Source organism: Saimiri boliviensis, chromosome 2 (genome assembly GCF_048565385.1).
Source record: "Saimiri boliviensis isolate mSaiBol1 chromosome 2, mSaiBol1.pri, whole genome shotgun sequence".
Lineage (NCBI taxonomy): Eukaryota > Metazoa > Chordata > Mammalia > Primates > Cebidae > Saimiri > Saimiri boliviensis.
In genome coordinates, this window is record NC_133450.1 from 184,715,148 (window position 1) to 184,727,432 (window position 12,285).

At 37.7% G+C, this 12,285-nt stretch overlaps 1 pseudogene; it reads left to right on the top strand.

The window, feature by feature from the left end:
• Positions 1 to 2,398: 2,398 nt before the first annotated feature.
• On the top strand, positions 2,399 to 3,616 carry LOC104653159 (ATPase PAAT pseudogene; annotated as a pseudogene).
• Positions 3,617 to 12,285: the final 8,669 nt, after the last annotated feature.

A 12,285-nucleotide genomic window follows, 5' to 3' on the forward strand; every position in this document is an offset into this window, starting at 1 on the left:
AGAGAAATGCAAATCAAAACCACATTGAGATACCATCTCACACCAGTTAGAATGGCGATCATTAAAAAATCTGGAAACAACAGATGCTGGAGAGGATGTGGAGAAATAGGAACACTTTTACACTGTTGGTGGGAATGTAAATTAATTCAACCATTGTGGAAGACAGTGTGGCGATTCCTCAATGACCTAAAAATAGAAATCCCATTTGACCCAGCAATCCCATTACTGGGTATATATCCAAAGGATTATAAATCATTCTACTATAAGGACACATGCACACGAATGTTCATTGCAGCACTGTTTACAATAGCAAAGACCTGGAACCAACCCAAATGCCCAACGATGATAGACTGGATAGGGAAAATGTGGTACATATACACCATGGAATATTACGCAGCCATCAAAAACGATGAGTTCACATCCTTTGTAGGGACATGGATGAACCTGGAAACCATCATTCTCAGCAAACTGACACAAGAGCAGAAAATCAAACACCGCATGTTCTCACTCATAGGCAGGTGTTGATCAATGAGAACACATGGACACAGGGAGGGGAGCACTACACACTGGGGTCCATTGGGGGGAAATGGGGGAGGGACAGGGGGTGGGGAGGTGGGAAGAGATAGCATGGGGAGAAATGACAGATACAGGCGAGGGGATGGAAGGCAGAAAACCACACTGCCATGTGTGTACCTAAGCAATAATCTTGCCTGTTCTTCACATGTACCCCAAAACCTAAAATGCAATAAAAAAATAAAAATTATTAATCGCAAAAAAAAAGCAAGGAGAGGGATTTCGGTGGCAATAGAATTGCTCAGTATCTTGATGTATTAGTCCATTCTCACACTAATACATCATATACATATAAGGAACTACCTGAGACATTGTCATTTATGAAGAAAACAGGTTTAATTGGCTCACAGTTCCACAGGCTATACAGGAAAACATGGTTGGGAGGCCTCAGGAAGCATACAATCATGGCAAAGTCAAAGGGGAAGCAAGCGCATCTTACCACAGTAGAGAAGGAAAGAGAGCAAAGGGGGAAGTGCCACACACTTGATCTCATGAGAACTCACTATCGCAAGAACAGTAAGGGGAAAATCCTCCCCCATGATCCAGTCACCTCCCACCAGACCCCTCCTTCAACATGTGGGAATTGTAATTTGACATGAGCTTTGGATAGAGACAGAGCCAAAACGTATTACTTGACTACAATGGCAAATACAGCAACCTACACGTTATAGAACTGTGTATTACTAACCACACACAGACACAGTAGTGAGAACAAGTAAAACTAGAGGAATCTAAATAAAATTGTACCACTATTTGTACCCTGGTTGTGATATTATTCTATAGTTGTGCAAAACGTTAACATTGGGGAAGCTGAGTAAAAAGCATACATGATCTCAGTTTATTATTTCTTATAATTGTATGTGAATCTATAATTATCTCCAAAAACCTGCAATTTAAACAAATGCTTCATAGCTAGTCACAGTAGCATCTGTTCATGAAAGCTGATCACCCTAACAGAATTATATTAACCAGTCATATGCTGAAATTTATGGTAGCTCTTTTTTTTTTTTTTTTTGAGATGGAGTTCCGCTCTTGTTACCCAGGCTGGAGTGCAATGGCGCGATCTCTCGGCTCACCGCAACCTCCGCCTCCTGGGCTCAGGCAATTCTCCTGCCTCAGCCTCCTAAGTAGCTGGGATTACAGGCACACGCCACCACGCCCAGCTAGATTTTTGTGTTTTTAGTAGAGACGGGGTTTCACCATGTTGACCAGGATGGTCTCGATCTCTCGACCTCGTGATCCACCCACCTTGGCCTCCCAAAGTGCTGGGATTACAGGCTTGAGCCACCGCGCCCAGCCCTATGGTAGCTCTTAAATAGTTTACTGTGTCTCACTTATATTTTCTATATATTTATATTTAGGCTGCCAAATTCTGTGACATGTTTTTTCAAATTTCCTCAATAATTTTTTGCGTTTCTTCTTTCTATTTAACCAGTATAATTAGCTTTTTTGTTGGTTATTGTTAACAGCACTTTCATATCTTTATTATTGTTTCATCATAAAAGAAATATAATAAAATGGCTCTCCAAACAAAAAGTAAATACAGCTTATTTGAAAGAAATGTGAACATTTTTTTCCCCACAATATTCAACTATTCATTTTAACAGTGCCAAGCACTATTTTAGGTGCTTAAGAGACCAGTGCTGATTGAAGGCAGCGGACTAGAGACGCGGACCAAGTCCATTCTCACACTAATACATCATATATATTAGTGTCATATATATATAAGGAACTACCTGAGACATGGTAATTTATGAAGTAAACAGGTTTAATTGGCTCACAGTTCCACAGGCTATACAGGAAAACATGGTTGGGAGGCCTCAGGATGCATGGACTCAGACCAAGGACTGGGAGTCTCACCCGCCGCCCCATGCTGGCCTCTTCCTGGGATGCCACCAGCAGGGCCCTGACCGACAGCCTCTTCCTCATCCAGGCTGCTTTCGGCCCCTGTGACTTCGACTGAGAGGAGCTGCTGGCGCTGCCTGCTCCAGGCCAGAATCCGGTGATTTTGAAGAGAAGCCTGAACAACCAAGATCAAAACCCCTGCTTCCTTTGCCTGAGGTGTGGCCCTGATGGAGTAAACATGAGACGATAATTTTAAACAAAAAGTATCTAAAACTGGAACCCTCCACACCTGCTTGTAAAATAAAGTTGCTCTCCTTTGGCGAAAGGCGGTGTGTGTTCATCAGTAAAGTTGTGGTACACATGAGATCAGTTTTGGCAAATTCCTCAACAAGCTCTCCTGCTCTAGGATCAAGGATAGATCTTGACGAGGTCCAAACCATAATGGAGTCCATGGGGTCAAAGTTGTCTCCTGGAGCTCAGCAGTTGATGAAAATGGTTAGATTTCAGTAGCAGAGTTGTATTCCCATTGGAGAGCAGCTTCAGTCGGTGTTGGACAATACTGTATACAAGCACGTGATTGGACTACAATCCTCATCTGCCTTAGGCGCCTTAGACAAGTCATCCTCCACACCTTTTCCTTTTAGAACTGGATTGACATCTAGGAACGTGATTGAAAACTTACAAACTTACATTAATAAAAGTACACAGCTACGTGGTAGAGAGAATTCTACAAAGCTTGATGAGTGTAAAATTGTGCCTCAAAACCACTCCCGTCTTGAAAATGTTCTTTATAATACAATATCCTCTCTCTTATAAAAGAAAGCAAGTGAAACCCAAATATACCTAACTCTGAGTTGCTGCCTTTTCTCTAGAATTTATGTAATCACGTTAATCATCTCCATCTGGGAATAAGACCAAGTATCAGGAAAACATCACCAGGCATGGCCAACGCATTCTTAGTGTTAAAATGGAAGAGTAACCTATTTGCTCCTACTTGGAAAAGATTCTTTCTAAAAACATGGAACTGATGGAAAAGAAACTTATGGATTACACTGATCAGCAAATATATGAACTCCAGGTATACATTGATGATAAGATTGCTTTGTTAAAGGACTTGCTGCAAAATCCCAACTTCCCACCCACTGGGATACCTCTAAGACATGACTCTGGAGAAAGACTTTCAAATGGAGAAAGATAAGCACTCAGACAGTATACTGTAGATATTTATTACATATTTATGACAAAGCTGAAACCCAAAAATATTTATGAAAAGCAAGTATTTAATGTCCTTTGAAGGATCATTGTCTTATATAAAGTGACTTCAGTTTTCATTTTTACTACACTTGTTATTTTAAATCCACATCTGTACACTGAATTAATATGATACAGTCAAATTATTTTTGCTCATATTTTTCAGTCTTCCAGAAATTTATGTATACTTGTGTTAAGTGTTTGAAATGCTTGAGGATTTCTAATACAGTTCATTAGTGTGTATTGTATATGTGTTTAATTATAATTTTTATTTATACAAATATTTTATAGTCTTAGAAGTATGAAAAATAATGCTTAGAGTATTTGACTTTTTTTCTCTTTCTAATTCTCTTGGAATATTGGATATTTAAGACTTGGAACCTTTAATTCAGATTACAATTTACATTTTTGTATTGTTTATCTGAGATCGTGAATAATATGTGATATTTGGCATGTGTAAAATTATTTCACTCTGGGGCTGTTAATATTATTTGTTTCATTATAGAGGAGCTACAGGTAGGAAACTAAACATCAGAACCAGCCCGGTCTTTCTTAGGATTAGTACTTTGGATTTGATGTTTGCTATAAAACAGGGACAGTCATCTTGTTTGACCTCAGTAACCCCAGAGAGCATAAGGAAACCTCTTCCCTTGAGCTGATACAGGTTTTCTCCCCAGAATCCTTTTTGAGCATGAATACTGAGGCTCTGCATGGAAGGATTAACACATGAATCAAGAGATTGCAATTCTCTCTGGTAGACTTTGTTTTCAGATCTTATAGCTATTGTCTACGTGTTGAAGGGTGATATATTTGCATATAAAAATAAATGCACCTGCTCTGGAAACTATTTGTCTTTAGTTAGTAGAACTGTGTTATTTTCAGCTAATCTTTACTTCAAATGTCTTATCTTTTAGAAGAAGGATGTCTCATACTCATTTAATGTTTTGGCAAATCTGTTCTTTAAAAGTGTTACCTGACGTAATGCCTGCATGACGTAGTTGAATTTCTACCCTGCCCTAACTCTGCTTATCTTTAAGAAACAGGGTGCCTATGATAAAAAGTTCCCTTTGTAATCAGACCATTGGAGACAAGTTACAACCATGATAGCTGACCAAACTACTTCAAAAAGACCTCAGCCTTATTATAATCTTATTTCTGTGCTAAATGACAGTCCCGCCAATGCCATGGCTGTTGATAATTGCCATGACAATTACCAGAGGAAGCCATGAAAGGACAAATAGGAAGGCAGCACTCTGGTTTTAAGAAGTTAATTGCCCGTTTCTGAAAAAATACTTAAATATTCCTCCCTTTGCTTTAATGTGCAATGCCTTTATTAGAGAAATTATATTTTAACCCCCTCATTCCTCATTAGTTGAGAACTTGATTTGTGAGCTATGCTCTTGCTTCTCAATTCTGTGGCCATTGAAAAAACCTGCGCCGTTTGTCGCTCAAAAAAAAAAAAAAAAAAGATAAAGAGACAGTAGCAAATTAAGCAAAGTTCCTGCCTTTTTGGAGGTAACAGTCAACCAGATTAGAAAAACAGGCAAATAACTAAATGTTACTTAATCCTAAATTTCATGAAGAAAAATATGTCTTAGCAATTATTCACAGAGAATGATGAGAACACTCATGTAGATAGGGTGGTAGTCTGATGCAGCTTGTCTGAAGAGATAAGATTTAAACAGACTTAGATGGCATGGTATGTAGTTCATAGTTATCTAGACAAAACAAATGTTGGCTCTTCCAAGACAAATGCTTATTAATTCTTGATTTCCAGATTAATTAATGGAGAAATGAATCCTCAACCAAACTTCTTTTTTTAAAAAAATTGAAAGTCTGAGGTATTTCGTTAGAAGATGAAAGAGTCAAGTACTTAATGCCCAATCTTTCATTCCCTTATCCTTTGATGTTTAAAAGCTTGCCTAGCTCTAAAAGAAAAAAAAAAAAAAACACCATTTTAATGAACACTGCAATTAAGAGATGCATCCCCTGGAAACTCGTCCCCTTTGAGCTGCTCTGATGTCGGCCTTTTCCTGATTTGAGGTCAATAAAGTTAGGGTGTTTTCGTCTCCCAGGGAAAATCTCTTTATATAAAATCATTTGACTCACTCTGGCTTCCCTCAGTCCTTCTAAGAAGCTCAATCTGCGGATCAGAGCAGGCTACTCCTTTTCAATTAACATTCTTTCAGATTTGATCATCATCCTTGTCTTCATTTATGTCAAATGGTGCTCCCGTGGAGACAGGCAGCTGGTTATTCTAGGCTAACTCACATAAACCTTATTAAAATAACTGTCTCCCTTGTGAAAATCTGTCTATCACTCTCACCTTGACAGGCCCTTGTCAGTCTGGTGCCCTGCACCATCTCTGGGTCCCACATGGTAAATACTCCACACTCAACACTCCACTATCAGCTTGGGGGCACTGTTTGCAAGATGCAAACTGCATATGAAGATTTTGAGTCATTCGCTTCTTTAGAAGTTTGATTCCATTCAGGAAATATTGACTAAATAAATAGTGTTGTTTCTGGGGTAGTTCCCAGTATCTAGGCCAATAAAATGCCAGGTCAATGTTTTGCAAGGCAATTCCATAAGTGACATAGAGAGGGTTAAGAGATTTTGAGATCAGATAAACCCCCAGTTCAGCATAAACACCTATACAGGAAGATAGGAGCTAATGCTTTCTGCTTAATATGAAAAATTGCCTGGAATTAGAACAAAAAAACAAGAGCCAGTCATGGGAGAGGGAGGTCACTGCTGCCCCAAAAACCTTCCCTATCACCTCTCTCCTGGTCAGGAGCTGCAGCCTCTTGACTGTAGAAGTGATCTGCTTAGTCCTCTAAATTTAAACTCACAGTGGGATTATAAAGGGAACAGTGTCAAACGAACATCCCCTTGGTTTGGTTTGTGTGAGGATTATTCCTGAGAACTCTATTGGTCTATACTAACATGGGCCTGATGCAGGTGTAGTAAGGTGATGGGCTTCTCAGAGGCAGGAGCTCATGAGCCTTACAAGATGACTGTTTCCTGTTTTCCCTTTGTTATTTGTGGAGATGACTGAGGACTATTTACTGCTCATATATGCAGATGCAGTCAGTGTAATAGTCCTAGAATGGATTGGCAGACCCCCATGGAACAGGGTCATACCCCTTTGAAAAAGTCAGATTAAACTTCCTTGAAAAGTCCTTGGAGGGCTCATGGGCATGGAATGGCATAGTGCCTCCTCCCCCAGTGGACAGAGAATTAAAATCAGGAACCATGAGTCAAGAGTCAAACAACAGTAAATTTCAAAAAAGGAAAAAGTTCTGTGCCACTAGATGAATCTCTGAATATTCAAGAGCTTAAGAACTAAGACATCAAGAGATAGTATTCACTTGGGAACCTGGTGTGATGCAGCTTCTTGATGGAGCTGTGAAATTGCTACCACAGCTGTAATGACCAGCCAGCACATAGGGGGAATATGACTGAGAAGGAGTTGTAGATTTCCTGATACAAGAAGTAAGACATCTACAAGGCCAGATGTGATAAGCTGGTCATGCAAAATGACATGATCTTGTCCCTCTGGGAAATGTGAAATAGAGAATCCTGTTTTTGAAACTTGAAAGGATGATGAAGTTTGGTTACCAAGTCAGTAGAATTTCTAACATTTGCTCCTTTCTTGAATAAGTTCCCTTCTGATCGAATGTGGCTAAAGAATTTGCAGATGAAGAATCCAAGCTGTGTCTGTTTCAAGCTTCTCTTGATTTTATATAATCCATCCTGCATACCCTAACCTGGATAATTATTGTGTAACATTAACTTATTTTTATCATTCTCATTCTGACAATAATTCAGTGGTTTCCCATTGCAATATATATCAAATCCAAAAATCCTTAACATGACTATGAGGCCCTAAACAATTTCTTTCCAGCTTCTCTTTCCATTATCAATGATGTAGCCATCCTGTGCATAAATGGCACTTTTCTTTTGCTTACTTTAATGAGCCACGCCTTCTCACCCCTCTGCCTGGTTTCCCAACTCCTTCACTGAACTAACTTTTTTCCATTCTTCAGGTTGCAGCTTGAATCTACTTTCTCCAGAAAGCTTTCCTTAACCTTCACATTTCATTATGAACCTCTCCTTTGTGCTCTTACAGAATCTCCTGTCCATTCCGTCATGCTACTTATCACACTATTGTTATTGCTTATTTGTTTATAATCCCCCGCCATTTGTAAACATCTTGCATGAAGATACTGCATCTTGTTTATCTTTACATTTCCAGCACAAAATAGGATCTCTTAATGAATGGATGGATGAATGAAAACACTATTGTTACTAAGAAGCAGAAGACCTCCATTCAAGTCAATACCTCACTATTTATCCTCACTCCCAAGCAAACCATAAACTCTCTGTGGAAGATTATGTAGAAGTAAAAATGTGATCTTCTGTCTTCATAAAACCAGGTGGCTGGACTGGGCAACTCCTTTATAGTCCTGTCAGCAGTATGATCAATGTCTCCACATGCAAAAGATTGCAAGGTATGTTGAGTTGCTCTTAAACACGTGCAAGACAAGCACTCTAGGATCTCTGAAGAAGAGGAAAGATGAAAAGTCTCTCCAAATGCAGATTCAAAAAAATCTCTGTTCTATTGTTATGAGAATGAGGGAATTAACTCATAGAAGCAGTATAAAAGTATGAGTATGTGGCCAGATTTTGCCCAGCTCTGCTATGATCCAAGTGTTATTAAAAACTAGCCTTAATTAGGCAAGACTATCCTCTTTGTTTACTGAAATGTATTTATTAATTTTTATCATAGCTTCCAGTTTTCATTCTGGCTGTTTATTGGCCCCTTCTCTGATCTTAATTATTTCTTATCTTCTGCTGGCTTTTGAATTTGTTTGATCTTGTTCATCTCTTTCTTTTAATTGTGACGTTAGGGTGTCGATTTTAGATCTTTCCTCACTTCTCATGTGGGCATTTAGTGCTATAAATTTCCCTCTAGACACTCCTTTAAATATGTCCCAGACATTCTGGTACATTGTGTCTTCGTTCTCATTGGTTTCAAAGAACATCTTCATTTCTGCTTTCATTTCATTATTTATCCAGTAATCATTCAGGAGCAGGTTGTTTAGCTTCCATGTAGTTGTGCAGTTTTTAGTGAATTTCTTAATCCTGAGTTCTAATTTGATTGTACTGTGTCTGAGAGACTAGCTATTATGATTTCTGTTCTTTGCATTTGCTGAGGAGTGATTTACTTCCAATTATGTGGTCCATTTTAGAGTAAGTGCAATGTGGTGCTGAGAACAATATATATTCTGTGGATTTGGGGTGGAGAGTTCTGTAGATGTCTGTTAGGTCCACTTGTTCCAGATCTGAGTTTAAGTCCTGGATATCCTTGCTAATTTTCTGTCTTGTTGATCTAATATTGACAGTGGTGTGTTAAAGTCTCCCATTATTATTGTGTGGGAGTCTAAGTCTCTTTGTAGGTCATTAAGAACTTGCTTTATGTATCTGGGTGCTCCTGTACTGGGTGCATATATATTTAGAATAGTTAGCTCTTCTTGTTGCATTGATCCCTTTACCATTATGTAATGCCTGGCCCCTTTCTTTAAGTGAGAAATGCTCACGTGTGCAATTTGAGCATTTCCCAGTGCTAACCTCCATTTTGCCATTGTCACACTTAGGCAAGGGCAGAATCCTCCCTGTTCTAGCAGAGTCTTGGCCTTGCTTTAGCTGGCATGCAAATGCAGAGTGTGATCTATCATGTTTTATTTAATAGAATCACTGAGAGAAAGGGAAAGGAAATGGTTGTGAATTAAATGTTCTTGTCACTTCAGGCAAGAAGATAAAAGTTCTGATTGATTGCCAAGATGGCTAGAAATTGAAGTATTAATGCAAAACAATGATTTTGTTATGTTTCTATTCTCTGAAGTGTTGCAAATAGCAAGAGAAAATTTTGTCCCAGAAACAGACAAGAGAGATTTCTCTCTTGCCCAATAAAGAAAATTTGGTGAAATTAGGAAGCAGGAGATGGCAAGCCCTGATGTGGGGCGTGGAGATCTATATTCCAGTTATATCCCTGCAATGTTCCCCTAGTGGCGTTGGACAAGTCATTTTCTATCCTAACTTTGAATTCCTTAAAATAGGAGAATTTGGCTAGAGATCAGATCTGAAGTCTCTGTCAGTGACTGTGTGCTATGAAGTTCTTTCTTCTGAATTAACTCAAGCAACAAGTCTTAAGTAGAAGCCATTCTCAGGGGATGCTTCTGACGTTCTCGCCTCCTAGAATCTTCAGTATTTTCAGTAAGATTCTACCATGTTCTGCCATTTATCTTCAATATAGGAAGAAATTATTCTACTAGGAATTTCATAGTAACAAAAGAATGTATAAGGCATTAAGTGGTTCCACACAAAGGATTAAATTTGACAACTTACCAAAGTACAATTATATACACAATGAACTGTATGTAATATACAATGTGATTTTAATATTAGCTTCTACTGACTCCTTTCTTTAAAAACTGGGAAAATATTTACCTGAGGATTTTTCATAGATTTTGGAAATAATTCTGTCCTGGTTCAGATCATCCTATTTTCCCCCTTCCTGAATCTACAATTTTCCCTAATTCAGTGAATCCCTGAATTCATATTGTTCCACTTCCCATGCTTGCAGACAGAAATATTGGCTCTTTGATGTGTCAAAAGATTTTTAAATACTCACAGAGAATGCTCAGTACTCGGCTACAGTTGCCCAAGGTTCAAAGTTTAAGCTGAGTGCCTTTATCTACTACATATCTTTGTCTTCCACTTGGACATTACTGAAAAATAAAGGAAGTTTGATTTTCTCCAGTTTGAGTGTGCATTGCAAAAAATCCAAGACAGTTCTGAGGTGGGGTGTATATGTGTGTAAGTGAAAAAGAGAAGAGAAAAAGGCAAACAGAGAAAAATACTCTTCTTTGAAAGCTAAGAGAAAGCAGCCAGATTCTATAGTTCAAAACAGTCTATATGATCTCAGGTCATGCTCAAAATTACCCACCATGTCAGAAATCAAATTCTATATGAGGTCAGATTTTAAAATAAAATTTAGGTATTGGTCTTAAAACAAAAACCAAGCCACTTTCAAAACTTACTCCAACAAAGACATGATTTCTTAAAGCAGTCTTAAAATGTTCTTTATTTTATGTATGTCTCAGCTTTTTGGTTAAGTATCTGATTCTTAAAACATGAGTACAATTTATAGACTGCAAAGTTTGAAAATAATTCTGTTTGAATCAAAAGAGATGTCCACTTGATGGCTGCTTTTGTTTAAAACAATCATTTCATAATTTACATGCTGTAATATCTGTATCTTAATACTAGGTCCCCTGGGTAAACTAGTTTTCTCTACTGCTTTGATAATTTTATTTTGTTCAAAAGTTGTTTCTGGATGCAGAAAGTATAGAAAGCTAATATTCTGGTATTATAGGTAAAATTGATGAAGTCAAAATTTCCCCCTTGGGAAAATGACTCTCAGATAATAAACAGTGATCTTTCCCTCAGACCACTAGCTCATAGCCACATACATTGTGAGTAATTCCCTAACAGAGTAAATTAACAAATGTAACTCAAATGAACTTGACTTGTTAGAGTATAGAGTTAATGAGCCTGAAAGGTATGAGATTAGTTTAGGAGAATGAGCCTGGGCAGAATTCAAAACAACACATTGCATCCCAAACACTAGGAAATCTAGGCCATTGTCACAAGAAAGAGAGAAGCAGGAAAGTCAGTGAGTACGTCAGTATCCACTCATTATCCTTTAAGAAAAAGCAAGTAAAAATGGATAGGTAGAGTTTAAAAGTTATTATAGCTATATATCTCATGGAAATGAGTGAAGCATATCTTGGTGTATTGAGTCTGGAAGATACATATAGACATATTTGTAAATTTGTATTTGTGTTCATATTATAGTCCTTATATTAGGCTATATATTGAGTCTGATACTCTTATTTTTTCATAATTCAGTCTGGAAGTGCATTAAGTTTACCTTTGTCCTACATTTTAAATGTTTGCAAAGGAAAATAAGGGTAAAAATATAAGGAAAGTTTTATCCATCTTAGATCTCTGAGAATGAACCTTTAAATCTTTGTTGTCCAAGCTGGTCTTGAAAATTTGGGCTCAACCAATCCTCCTGCGTCCACCTCCCAAAGTGCTGGTATTAGAGGTGTGAGCCATCACACTTGGCCTGAAAGATTTCAAAGTAAACAATAAAGACAAAAAAAATCCTAGCAGAAAATAAAGGAAAATATTTTTTGCAATTTTGAGATGAAGACATTTGTGTAAACAATGTAACAAAGCTAGGAATCATCACAGATATAACTACCAGATTCAAATGCATAAAGCGTAAAATATTCTACATAGAAGTTTCCATAAGCAAACTGAAAAAGGCAAAGGAAAAATTATTTTTAAAAATATTTGAAACATATATGACAAGGTAGCCATGTACTTAAGATATTTTTTTAAGACCTATAGAGATTAATGAAGAAAAGAGGACTCCCCAACAGGGAAATGAATAGGTAGAGGTCATGAACAGGCTACTCATAAAACAAGTAAGGTAGGATTTCTTTTAAGGTGTTCATTTCACCAATAATCAAAGGAATGAAA